This window comes from Seriola dumerili, unplaced genomic scaffold (assembly GCF_002260705.1).
Source record: "Seriola dumerili isolate Sdu_G_001 unplaced genomic scaffold, Sdu_1.0 BDQW01000645.1, whole genome shotgun sequence".
NCBI classification, from domain to species: domain Eukaryota; kingdom Metazoa; phylum Chordata; class Actinopteri; order Carangiformes; family Carangidae; genus Seriola; species Seriola dumerili.
This window is the reverse complement of record NW_019174900.1, coordinates 506,001-519,259: the sequence shown is the minus strand read 5'-3', so window position 1 is coordinate 519,259 and position 13,259 is coordinate 506,001.

The following is a 13,259-nucleotide window of genomic DNA, read 5'->3' as shown; positions in this document are numbered from 1 at the left end:
GCTTTTTTTTTTTTTTTTTGCTCACTTTAGAAACATCATGTGTGCATTTGAATGACAGCAGCGACTGAAAGAAACTACAGTTTAAACATCAGCATTATTTCTCTCTTCCCACACAGAGCAGAGGGGAGAGCTGCTGGTGCGTGCTGTCACTGCTAGAATGGGATTTCTGGTCCCTCTTTGAGATAAACTGACACATGGTGCAGAATACACAATGCACACACACGCGCACACACACACACACACACACACACACACACACACACACACACACACACTCTCTCACTGCAGGCTGTAATTTGAGAATGTGAGTAATACATGCTTACCTGAGCTGTAGTATGGGTAATGTAGGAGCCACTGCTTAGTGAAGCTTGCTGCACTCCAGACTAACAGTCAGGATATCTCTGCTTCTGCTGCTTTGACTTTGACCTCTCTTCTTCTAATGTGTTTACAGTTTGCAGTCTTCCCATATGAGGTTTCGATTCATATGCGGGTCTTAGCCACATCTGACTTTGAGATTTGAATTTACACTGAGTGCACTGAACCTGACTGACCGCGGTCGAAGCTGCGCCTGGTCTTATGATGAACTTCCACGTGGATACATGTGAAGCGGTGATTGTTGCTAAGCAACACACTTCACTCTAACTTCTACCTTCATACAAGCTGAAATAAATTGGAAAATCATAGCGCAATCAGCACCTACAAGGCAAGGGACAGCGCCGTGTTTCTGATGTTTCCTTTCTCGTCTTCATGCCCTTTCTTTATTTATTCTGTTAACAAGACGCGTTGCCATCGTTGTTTCTCTTCCTGGTTGTTTGATCAATAATTATCAATAATTTTCCCATTATTATTACCATGGATACTAGTCTGACTTTTCGATTTACACCTGCTCATACTAGATGTAAAAGTTATACCCCGACACAACTACGGTGGCCCTGAGAGCTCAACGCACTGCAGTTTAAGAAAACCAAATACATATCATTTTTTAGTGTTCCCTGGAAACACTTCTGTGTTTGCAGCACATGTGTTGTTGAATTGATGATGTTTTTTTTTTTTTATTTGGTTGTGTTTTGTCTATTTTCATGGTTGCAGTGCGTTGAGATCTCGGGTCCTATATGTGTTGTGTACGGTGGCCCTAGGTCTATGCACTGGTCTCTATGCCTGATCTCAAGATACATGCCTGTTGGATGAGTTTAAGTCGGTTTGATAGGTGTAGAAAAGATGACTTGTGAAATTGCTCAACATTATGGTAACCCTGTTTCTAGCACCCTGGGAGGTTAAGTTTTACATTGTGAAAAGTTTCCTTTAAAGTCCGCAAAGCAACAGACTGGAAATGGCCGTGTATCTCAGTGTGTCCACGAAGACAGGAGGGACATGAGCAGCAGGAGAGATGTAGAGCCTGATATCCATCCTCACAGCAGTGTCACATGTCGCTCTTGTCAGACCTGCATTAACACGTGTCTCAAGTGATCGCATCACAAGTGGTTCAGCTCTCAGCACGTCAATTCACACCTGGTATTAAAACATGTCTCCGCATGTGTCTCGAGTGACCACTCGTGATCGGATCTCACTTCTCTGCTCTATATGCAAATAAACACATATGCATATTTTATGTATCGCCAATCTGAGAGACCGGTCTGTAGCCAATATGTTTTATAGAGAGAGAGAGAGAGAGAGAGAGAGAGAGGGGCAAAGAACGGTTGAGTGAATGGTAACTGTCTTATGCTATCCTGCACTGTCTTCTGTGTGTGTGTGTGTGTGTGTGTGTGTGTGTGTGTGTGCTCAGTGAGCCAAAGCCAAAGCTTAACCTTTTTCCCTAATTGGAGCAACTTAATCAACATACACAAACTGCAGATGTGATGGCTTAGTATTCTTTATGTGCTGTAATGGCAGCACGAGTATCTAGTGATGAGAAGGTAAAAGGTAAATGACGTCTTTGATTTGGGTGGAACATCAGAGGGGCTGTAATCAATCAGAAAATCAATCAAACTGACACTCACAACAAAGCACAGTGACAGTCAAGTGTCTTGCTCCTGTGTGACACTTACATACTGTATAAGCTGCACAGTGAGTGAGCTTTAGAGGTGCTGGTTGGTGGGTTTTGTTTACTGTCTGAACAAAACCAAGCTGTTTCCCACTGTGTCAAGTCTCTGTCAAATGCACAAGGGCTGAACACATTACACTTCTGTCTGATGGACAAACTATGAAATGATGACACTGTTCCGAAATATATATTTGGCATTTCTGTACTTAAACTTCCTGTCATTTATCATGAGGTTAGGTTTACCAATATATCTACAATGAGCTGATACTGGCCAAGATGTGGTAACAGCAAATGTTATAATAATTGTGATTGCATAGTTCATTTGGAAATGACATATGAATTAGTGTTTTGCAGTTATTGAAGATGGATGAACTTTGAAACACTGGTTATGACTTAATTCCAATAGACTGGTGACTTACAATACAGTAAAACCTTCATTATTTGTACTTCATCTCAGCAGTAAAATCAACTTTTTAAAATGATTTCATCTAAGTCAAATATTTAGGTTGAGAAGACTCAAAATGCAGTCAGCCAATCAGAAGAGCTCGAGCCCACAATGAGCTCCCTCCATCATCTCCTATCTGTGGCTGCATGTTGGACCTCACCCCAAGCTAGGTCCATCTCCTCTGTCACAGTTCTGCACGTGTCGGCTCATCCTTATCTCAGTGATGATGTTCTTGCTTTTGGTTTTTCCCTTTGATTCCTCACCTCAGTTACATTTGACACTGAATCCCCCTACACCACCATCCTTCAAAATTAAGCTTACACCGCATTTTCTGATGCGTTCATTACTAAACAAATTAGACAGCAGTCCATCAAACTGATTCACCTTCTCCCTTCACAATAACCTTTGTGACATTTAAGAGAGTATTAAACAAATTAATGGGGTGGATGTTGGCGCTACAATCACACCCTCTGCTGCCTCTCTCTATGTGGGACGTTTAAAGGAGGATATGAGGTCATTTCGTACATTACAAATATCAGAGGGTGGCGCTACATAGACAACACATTTATGCTCTGGGCAGGTTAACAGGAAGAACTCCACTCTTTACTCGACAACTGGAAACACAATCTCAAATTCACCATGTCAGAGTCATTGGACGGTATCAGTTTCTTGTTCATTCTAAAAAAGTAAAAGAGAGAAACAATCTTTTCACAACAATATTCAGGGAGGATACTGACGGGAACACACTCTTACCGTCCTCCGCATGTATCCAAGAAGCTTTAAAGACAATTTACCGGTTGGACAATTCTTACGCCTGAGGCGGATGTGCTCTAGTAGAACTGAGTTTATTTCAAAAGCCCAGGACATGATTCAGATGTTGAAGAGCTGCTGTGGGTAACAGAACTGTGACAAAAGCAAACAAAATAGCACTAAAGTAAACCTGTTGTTGCAGCCCACCATCGACTGCATAGTAAACACTCCGCACTACAGCCAACAGAACAAAACATGTCACCGGCGTGAGCTACAACTGGACTATGTGGACAAACCCTATTACCGCACTTAAAGACAATGAAGCGTTAAGGACTCATTAGTGGACACACAATAAAAAAAAACAAAAAACACTGGTAACAAACAATCGCAACAACAGACTCCGTACCACTTCCTGTTGGACACCCACCAATGCGACATTGTTCAGTTTGCACACTCACAAAACACATCAGGGACTTCCACCACCAAGTCACTGGGACAATTGTAACTCGAGCCACCGTCACCACATGTGCCTCAATTACATGCTTTTAGGCTGTATAATATGAGCTTCCAGATATTACAAATAAATTGAATAGTAATGTGTTCTTCAGTGAGACACACATTTTATTGTGTCCATAGGTTTTCACTCTTGCCACTCCCTCACCGATGCAGATCATTTAGCAGTTGAATTGATCAGGGATCAGATAAAAGCTACAACCGCTCCATCTCAAGGTCTGCATGAGCAAATGGGTCAAAATTGTTGGAGCTGTTGCTTCTTTTTCTGGCCGAGATGCACCTTCCGAGAGCTCTTTCAGTCCGTCTTCAATGCTTGTTGGATGCTTCTACACTAAAGGACCTTTTTACACTGGACAAAAAACCTGCAAACACCTTCTAACATCCGCCTTTTGTCTCCAATGCGGAAGGTTACGATCTGCATCCACTCCCGCGTCAAATTCCTTTGCAGCGGTCACTGGTATTTATCGGCTCTGGCTCTGATGGTGTAAACATGACACGCGGGTGAGGGCGCTAATTTTCGCCCCTTTTCCGTTGCTATGTCTGTGCTTTCAGAGCACAAAGTATCTGTCAACTGCCCAGCACGGTGTTGTGAAACCAGAAACACCACGGCTACACCTTCTGCTGAGAGTGAGCTGCAGCCCTGAAAGAAGTTTCGAGGAGGTTCTGACACTCTCCATTTCACCAGTCTGCACGGCTGCTAGCAGCTCACTCTTTCTCCTGTGTCTGTGTGTGTGTGTGTGTGTGTGTGTGCGTGTGTGTGCGTGCGTGCTCTGATTATGTTGCTCCCAGCAGTTGAGTGCCTGTGTCCTCTCAGTCCGAAACAGAAAGATAAATTCGTCTGGTAGTGTTAAAGGAGGCAGTCGCCTTTTTTAACAGCTTCATCCACATTTTAAAAAGTCATTTAAACTTGTTAATATCTGATCTGCTCAGGATACATGGGTAAATGGGGTCCTACACACATGTTTGGTACATTTTAGGCTAATTAGAGAAGCAACAAAGTATTGCAATTTATCATGAAGCAACGTTTGATCCGCTGGACTCTCTCACCAGAGGAGTGATCAAAGCTAAAAGGAAGTAAATATGTAAAAATATCAATATATGACATATAAATGGACACAGTTTTAACTCACGCTGCTATGACATGCTGTCCAATCCTCTATCATCTTCTTCTTCTTCTTTTTCTATCCTCTATTTACTATTCTTCTGATATGGTCACCCAGTGCAATGATGTCTAAAAATTACCTGACGTGGGTTGCTGCTTAACTCAGCTCTTTCCACCCCTGCATAAACCTACCACCATTACAGACCCCTGTAGAGGTGAGGAAGAGCTTAATTTAGCTTCACAGTTTGATTGGGCGCATCTTTATGTGCTTGGGAAGTGTTTTTATATAAAGACTGGCCATATTCACTGTGTTATTGCTGCCAACAGACTTTGATATAGTGAGTTCGCCGCAGGCCTGATCTACAGCTCATGCTTTCTTTCCTCCTTTGCTTGCCAGTGATTCATCTCATAAAAAAAAAAAAAAAAAGTATATAATGTTCATAAAAACAAAAAACCAATCTGTACTTTAAAGGGGTTGCAGTCTGTATGTTTTCCAGGCCGTTCTCAGCTCGGTCTAGCAGCTGTGAGGAGAGTGCAGCGGGTGAATGATCAACTGTTAACCACTGCTGCTACTACACTGATTGCACTGCCAGGCCCTCCATCTGTCTCACCCCCTCTCCAACTAGCACCCACCCCGCAACCCACCCTCACCCTCCTAGAATGCGCAAAAAAAAAAAATTCTCTCTCGACATATTCGTCTGTACTCCTCTCTCAGCCCGCCCACCTTTGCGCTCGCTCGCTCTCTCTCTGTCTCTCTGTCCTACTAATCCCTCGCACATGCATTCTCTCTCTCTCTCTCTCTCTCTCGCTCTCTCTCTCTCTGAGAAAATGCTTATGATTGCTACTTCTCCCCCTCTCTCTGCTTTATTTCTATGAGTGCTTGCAGAAAGGTACTCGCCAGGAGAGCAAAAAAAAAAAAAAAAAAAAATGCATTGGAGGCTTTGCCCAGAAAGCTGTAAGTTCTATTATAGTTTAGGAGATTGAGAAATTCAACAGAGCTCTCCACATCTATTCATCTACTCCGCTAGACAGCTCTCATCGCTCTTTTTTCCTGCAGAAATTGACCTGCGCTCATTGATTTGTCTGATTCGTTGCTGAGAGGAAAGGGGAGGTGGTTGTTCCCTGACAGGATGACAGTGTCCCATGTCAAGCTGTTGCTGGTAATTGGTTTGTTTCTATTTAGGCACTGAGTAGAGGGACGTGTGGCAAGACGAGTCTCAAGGGGCTGAATTAAAGGCAAAAAAAAAAAAGAGCCAGATTTAGCTGTTAGACTGTTCAGAGAAAAGCTGAGTGCATAAAACTCAAGGTTGAAGTGTGCATTGAAGTGACTGGAGTTTCAGTGTGATGTGTTTGACATGGTAGTCTGTCAGCTTGAGTTGAATACATTATACTGAGGCACACATGTTCATGATTATTTCTTAAAAGGTCAGTGGTGTAAAAAGTGAGGAACTGAGACTTTTACTTTGAAGTTTACAGGTAACTAGTCACATTCACAGTGGATGGAAGGTAGGCAGGTAAAACCTTGTATCTAAAAGTCATTCAAAGTCAAACTTGCCTGTATGCTTATGTTTACCAATACTAGCCATATTTTGAATCAGAAGTCAACACCTACCTCAATAACCTCAAGTAAAATAAGGCAATTACAAGTACAGCAGTAAGGAAAAAATTACAGTTACAAGCTCCATATTTTAAACTTGTGCAGTGTTTTATTTGAAGTGTTGATATTAAAGTGAAGATATTTGTGGTTTTAAGAACCAAAAACCATCTGAATGTAGTTTTACATCTCCTCTCTCAGGCTTCTCTCTGGAGCTCTAGTAGCAGCAGCTCGGTGAGCCAATCAGAAGAGAGGAGGCTCTGAGCCTGTTTCTGAGTCATTCAATAAAAATATAGCAGATTTCAGGTAAACCAAATCCTGCAAGGCTGGATGGTGGGTCCAGGTGGGCGTGGCTGAGGGCGGTCACTGTTTTGTTGTGACATCACAAAGTTCCAGAGGTACTGACGGCTGGTTTTAAGGCTCAGTTTCTGAATACAGGCTGTGTGCATTTCTCTGTGGACTGAGCGCCTTTATACTTTCACAGTATTAATATAGAACCTAGACCTGCTTTATAATCAAAGAAGATGCACCACTTAGTTAAAGGAACAGTTTGACATTTTGGGATATAACTTCAAAGTAATGAAAAGACTCCAGGAAGCCAATATTCCCAGGCAAACAATGATCCAGCACATAACCTTTGTATCCCAAATTTTGTATGAGCCATACTGGCTGTTTCCCCCCTGCTTCCAGTTTTTACACCATGCCATTATATCCTTGATTCTTCTCCAGATGGAGAGTGGAGGTAAGGGACATATGAAATAGGAATCCCAGAAAGTACAGTAGTAATCTTCTGCATGGAATTTTATCCTCACTCAGCAAAGACTTAACTTTCTGGACCATCACCGTCAGCAAAGGCTGAACTTGCACTGCGATCACTTACTAAAACATTACCAGGGAGACAAATCAGCTATTATGTATTTGGCTAAAGCAACTTAGCAGCAGCTTATACAGTGTAGGAGCAGAACTGCCGCTCCTTTGCATTGAAAAGAGACCCTTGATGTGGTTCAGGCATCTGATTAGGTTCCTCCTGGGCTCCTTCCATTGGAGGTTTTTCTGGGCACGTCCAGCTGCTAGGAGGCCACGGGGCAGAGAGATTATATATCCCATCTGGAACGGAACGCCTTGGGATCCCCCAGGAGCAGCTAGAAAATGAAGGACATCTGGACTACCTTGCTTAACCTGCTGCCATGGCGACCCAACCCATGGATAAGTGGCAGAAAATTGATGGAAGGATGGATGGTGTAAATCCGTTTTGCAAAGCATTTTGTCGGAGAAAGAGATGGTTATAGAGCATTGTCAGATTTTCAAGCCAGCCTATCAAGAACCAAGATAACAGATAAGATCAAAAAAGATATGAAAGATATGAAAATATTAAAGAACATAGCAAGATGGACAAAAAAATATGACAATACCAAGAGATTCAACAGGCAGACACAGAACACACTGTAGGTTCCCCTGCAACACACAAACCAGAGCAGAAACAATACTTCTGAGAGAGAGTAGCTGAGCAGACAGAAGCACACACACACACACACACACACACACACACACACACACACGCAAACACAGCCGCGCTCAACACTACTCACGACTCGGAGCAGACACAGTGAGCCACGTTTACACTCAAACAGACAGCAGACAGAGAGTGTGGACAATCTGGATGCAGCAGTGACTGGGTTGCCAGCAGCAGCAGGTTCCTGCTGTCTCAGCTCACAGAGCAAGGGGAGGCTGTACGGCTGTCATGCGAGACAGCGCTGGTGTCAGCAACATGAAAATGGGAATAGATTGGTTTTGATTTTGGATTTGAGGGTTTCTACAGAATTTTTTCCTCCCTAATCACCGCAGGGAACTGATTCCAGAGATGAACGAGGACAGAAAAAGTGAGGACGGGACATTTTCTTTGTCGCAGCTTGATGTGCAGATTACTGCTGATGAGAGAGGTGTATTGTTACCAAAACCTCTTATATGTGCAACTTGAATCTTATTATTTGGCTCATGTATATATTACAATGAACAGCAGATAAAGCAGAACAGATTGTCTTGTTTGTTTCAGTTTTCTCGCCTCCAAAACCTCCTTGAAAAAGAAACGCAGTATTAACTGCAGAAAAACTAATGCCATCAGAATAATGCATGAGATGCTGCAGTTGCATGATAATTCTAACACAGTGGTTTTAAAATACATTACAGTATTTCCTGTAATTACTCAATTGTTGCAGCTGGAATAAATCTTCTGCTAAAGTTCAATAGCAACATCTTGCTGTTTTTCCTTCTTGATTCTCCTGGTGAGTTTTACAAGGCTTTTTCAGTTTCCTGTCAAACTCACCAGATTCCTTACATCACCTTTTCTGTTCAGTCATCTTTCCTCCCCTGTCCTATGAACTATTAGGTTGTCGGATGCTGTTCTTTAAAGTGGCAATCTCTGAAGATTTTCATTGAAATACATGTCTTTGAAGTCACTATCTATCGCCCAATGAGGCAACACAATGGTGACTGAACCCATTGACCCACTGATGAAATTATATAGAAGTTCCTGCATTTTACAGTTTTATGAATGGGGTGTGTGGTATTAGGCAAAATCGCAAGTAACATGAGTCACTAACACGAAGTGTGTTCACACAAGTGTGGTTCAAAAACGAACCTGAAAATACCATATATGGTAGTAAGTAACAAAACAGATCTTTGAGATTGCTACTTTAAAGCTGCTATTTGTAAGATTTGAATATGTCTCAATAAACAAAAATGCACAGCAAAAATGAGCTATCAGGTGCTGGTTGGTCACAGGAACAACTTAAGTGAAAATCAAAATCGGGTAGGCCTACCACACACTCAGATGACCTTCGTTACTATGAGCAAACATGGCGTTCCGGCTGTTCTGTGGCTTCTTCTGGTTCACTCAGAATATATCTCACTGTGGCACCTCCTGGTCACAGTGAAGAACATATACCTCTGCAGTCATCACGGACAGTGAAGGCGGTTGATGTTTGTGCTATAGATAATAACATCTTTACATTTAATCTTACATCAGCATTGATTCATTCTTTGGACACTGTGAGGCAGCAGAGTAAGCTGTAAATACAATGCTGACATTATCACTGTATATATGTGTAACTGGAGTAATTGTTAAGAATTTAAGGCTTAAAGCTGCCAGTGTGCTTCATTAGAACTGCTTGTTGGACCCCTCACCCCCACCCCTCCACACGGAATATTTACAGTGTGACTGGCCAGTTGTTCAAAGCTGGGAGAAGAGCCAGTGTTTGAACTTCTCCGTCAAGCTCTCCACAGCACACACTTTGTACTTTGTTTTTCACCCCCCCCCCCTCTACGTCTCGTCACACCAGTTGTAAACACCTTTTTGATTTCCAACGTGGTTGGACGACATCATACAAGCCACCAGTGGCGTCACGTCAGGCCGAGTAGAGCAAGCAGAAGCTATATCTCTCCTTAGAACAGCTTCCTGTCCCGTAAAGGACCTGATGCCTGTTTGCATCCATCTTGTCATTTACTCCCGACTTGTGGTGGCAGCAGCGTATGGTATTGTCTCTGGAAAATAGCTTGACTAGCAGCCGTTGTATCTGTCTGTCATTTTCATGGGTATGACCATGTTCATTTGACAATGACTGGGGCTTATCCTGCGCATTGAAGATAATCCTGGGTTCTGATGGGTGAAAAACCGTAGCCAAAGTGTGTTTTGTCAACCTGTCCTTGACTCAGCTTCTACTGTTCCGAGATCTGTTCTGATATTGCTGCATTTTACACACGTGTGGAAACTAAACTTGTGCATTAAGTGTTAAGAGGCAGCAGAAGCAAGTAAACCAGCTAACTTTGATTTATCATCGTATGTGCAAGATCCAAAAAAAAGCTTGAGACAGAATACCATTACAGGAGTAGCACAGCTCCTTTCAGCTCTGCTTGCCGATCTGTAAAACCACCGCAAACCACTTCTCTAGTACAAACAGCCCCCTAATCATATTTCCCTCTGTTTTACCAATTGAAGTTATGTCTCTATTCACTGGTGACTTGAAACCTTTTAATAACCTTGCTATACATATTTCACTCTGGTTGTATTTACTGTATTTTTCACAGTGGGTTAACAGAGGAAAGTAATCTTACAATGCTGACCTTTTGACAAGATGATAAGAGCCATTCCAGCCATCTCAGTGACATTTCTACAACAAGCTCACATTCTGTGTCCTTCCCCCGAAGCTCTGGGTTGGCTCTAAACTGACAAGCCAAAGTGCAGCAGTACTTTTCCCCCTTTACTGTTTTCCACTTTCTAAGTGAGTAAGAAACAGCTAACAAGGTTGCAGCCTGAGACATTTGAAGCCCAACTTCATTATGCTTGTTTTATGGTACCATGGCAACGGCTGCTTGTCTCTGCTTGCCAGCTATGTCCTGTTGCTTGTGTCATTTTCAAAGGCTGCACTGCAACCTGCAACCTGTGTGTAGGTGTTCACACACACACACGCACACACACACACACACAGTTTCACATTTTCCTATTTCTGTTCTGTGTGATCCTGACAGAAGGATCTCAGATGATTCCTAGCCTGGAGAATCTCATTAGGACTGATGTGCACAGACATCTGCATCCATCCTCGAATACACGTGTACATGAAACATGCGGCACGGATGTTAATATTTGCATGTCTGCAGGAACACACTCATACACTCATCAAGCACTTTATTAGGAATGTGCACCTTTCTTATTCATGCAATTATCCAATCAGCCAATCATGTGGCAGCAGTTCAATGCATGAAATCCTGCAGATACAGGTCAAGACCTTCAGCTCATGTTCACATCAAACATCAGAATCAGAGAAAAATGTGACTCAGTGACTTGTTGCTGTCAGACAGGCTGGTCTGAGTATTTCTGTGATTTTCAGACACAACAGTCTCTAGAGTTTTTATTTAGGATGGAGCTGAAAAACAACAACAACAAAAAAAAATCCAGTGAGCAGCAGCTCTGCAGACGGTTGATGAGAGAGGTCAGAGGAGAATGGAAAGACTGGCTCATGCTGACAGACAAACTGCAGAAGCTCAGAATGAACAACATGTTGAACCTTGAGGTGGATGAGCTACAACAGCAGAAGACCACATCAGGGTCCAGCTGTCAGCCAACATCAGAAATCAGAGGCTGCAGTGCATCTAGCCTGTTTGGAATAACCTGAATATTGTAGTCGACCCTTTGGACCCAAAGGTCGTAACCCCTTTAAACCAGGTTTTGAGTGAGAGAGCTAACCATAGGTTGGACTTTTCCCCCAGGTGATGGTTCAATTCACCACACTGCAATAGGTTCTACTACAGTAGCCCATGTTGGGACCTTCCATCTTCCATATTGCTGAATAGTCATGGTTACATATATTTACCACGAGCTGCTTCAAGTGCTTCAGTACAGTGACCCCTCCCTCTCCAAGCAGCTGAATTACTTCCATGCATAGTTCGAGGCAAAAAACGACACACCTGCCCTGACAGTCCAGCCACAGCCGGGAGAACAAGGCTCTGCGTCTCACCCTAACAAGTGCGAAGAGAGCCGTGTCCCAGATCAACCCCTGCGAGGCTGCGGGACCAGCCAACATACCGGGGCGGGTACACAGGGACAGTGCGGAGAAGCTGTAAGATGTCTTTACAGACACTTTCACTTTCAAAGAACTCCCCTGCACAATGCCTAAATGACTATCGCCCCATATCACCGACACACCTAGTAATGAAGTGCTTTGAGAGGCTGGTCATGAAGCACATCAGGAATATCCTGTCCCTAATCATGGACCCCCACCAATACAGACCAATGGGTCCACAGATGATGCAGTATCCTCCCGCCCTGCACCTGGCACTCACACACCTGGAGAACAAGGACACATATGTCAGAATGCTGTTCAACGATTTCAGCTCCACATTCAACACCATCATCCCACAACAGCTGACTGGGAAACTGAGCACACTGGGCTTCAACACACCTCTCTGTAACTGGATCCGGGACTTTCTCACCTGCAGGACGCACCATCACACTGAGCCCCGGCTCCCCTCGGGGGTTGTGTGCTCAGCCCGCTCCTCTTCACCTTGCTGACCCACGACTGTGCTGCCAGATCCGGCTCCAACCGTATCATTCAATTTGCGGACGACATGGCAGTGGTGGGTCTCGTCACGGATGAGAAATGAAGCTCACTACGGAGAGGAGGTGAAGCAACTGGCCATGTGATGCAGCAACAACAGCCTCTCCTTGAATGTCGAGAAGATGAAGGAGATGGTATTTGACTTCAGGACAGGTCGCAGTGTGTGCGCCTTTAGGGGGGGTGCACATCGCTGATGACCTGACCTGGTCCATCAACACCAAAGCCCTCACCAAAAAAAAAGCCCAGTAACGTCTCTACTTCCTGCGGAGACTAAAAAAAATCAAATCCCCCCTCATCCATCATGAACACTTTATATAGTGGAACCATCGAAAGCATCCTGACACGCGGCATCACCATCTGCACAGCTGCCGAGCGGAAGTCCCTGCAAAGAATAGTGAGAGCGGCAGGGAAGATCTCAGGTCTCTCTCCCTTGAGTGGCAGACATCTACACAGACCGGTGTGTCAGGAAGGCCACCAACGTAATGACCGACCCCTCCCAGCCCTCCCACCACCTCTGTGCACTTTTGCCATCTGGAAGGAGGCTCCAGAGAATCGGTGCAAGATCCACCAGACTGTGCAATAGCTTTTTTTGCACAAGCCATCAGAACTATGAACTCCCTCAAAATGCTTTTCAAGCAAGGCAGTGCCAAGGCAGCTAGAGGGTCTAGAATCTAACTCAGTTTCTCTCCCTATCATATAAATCT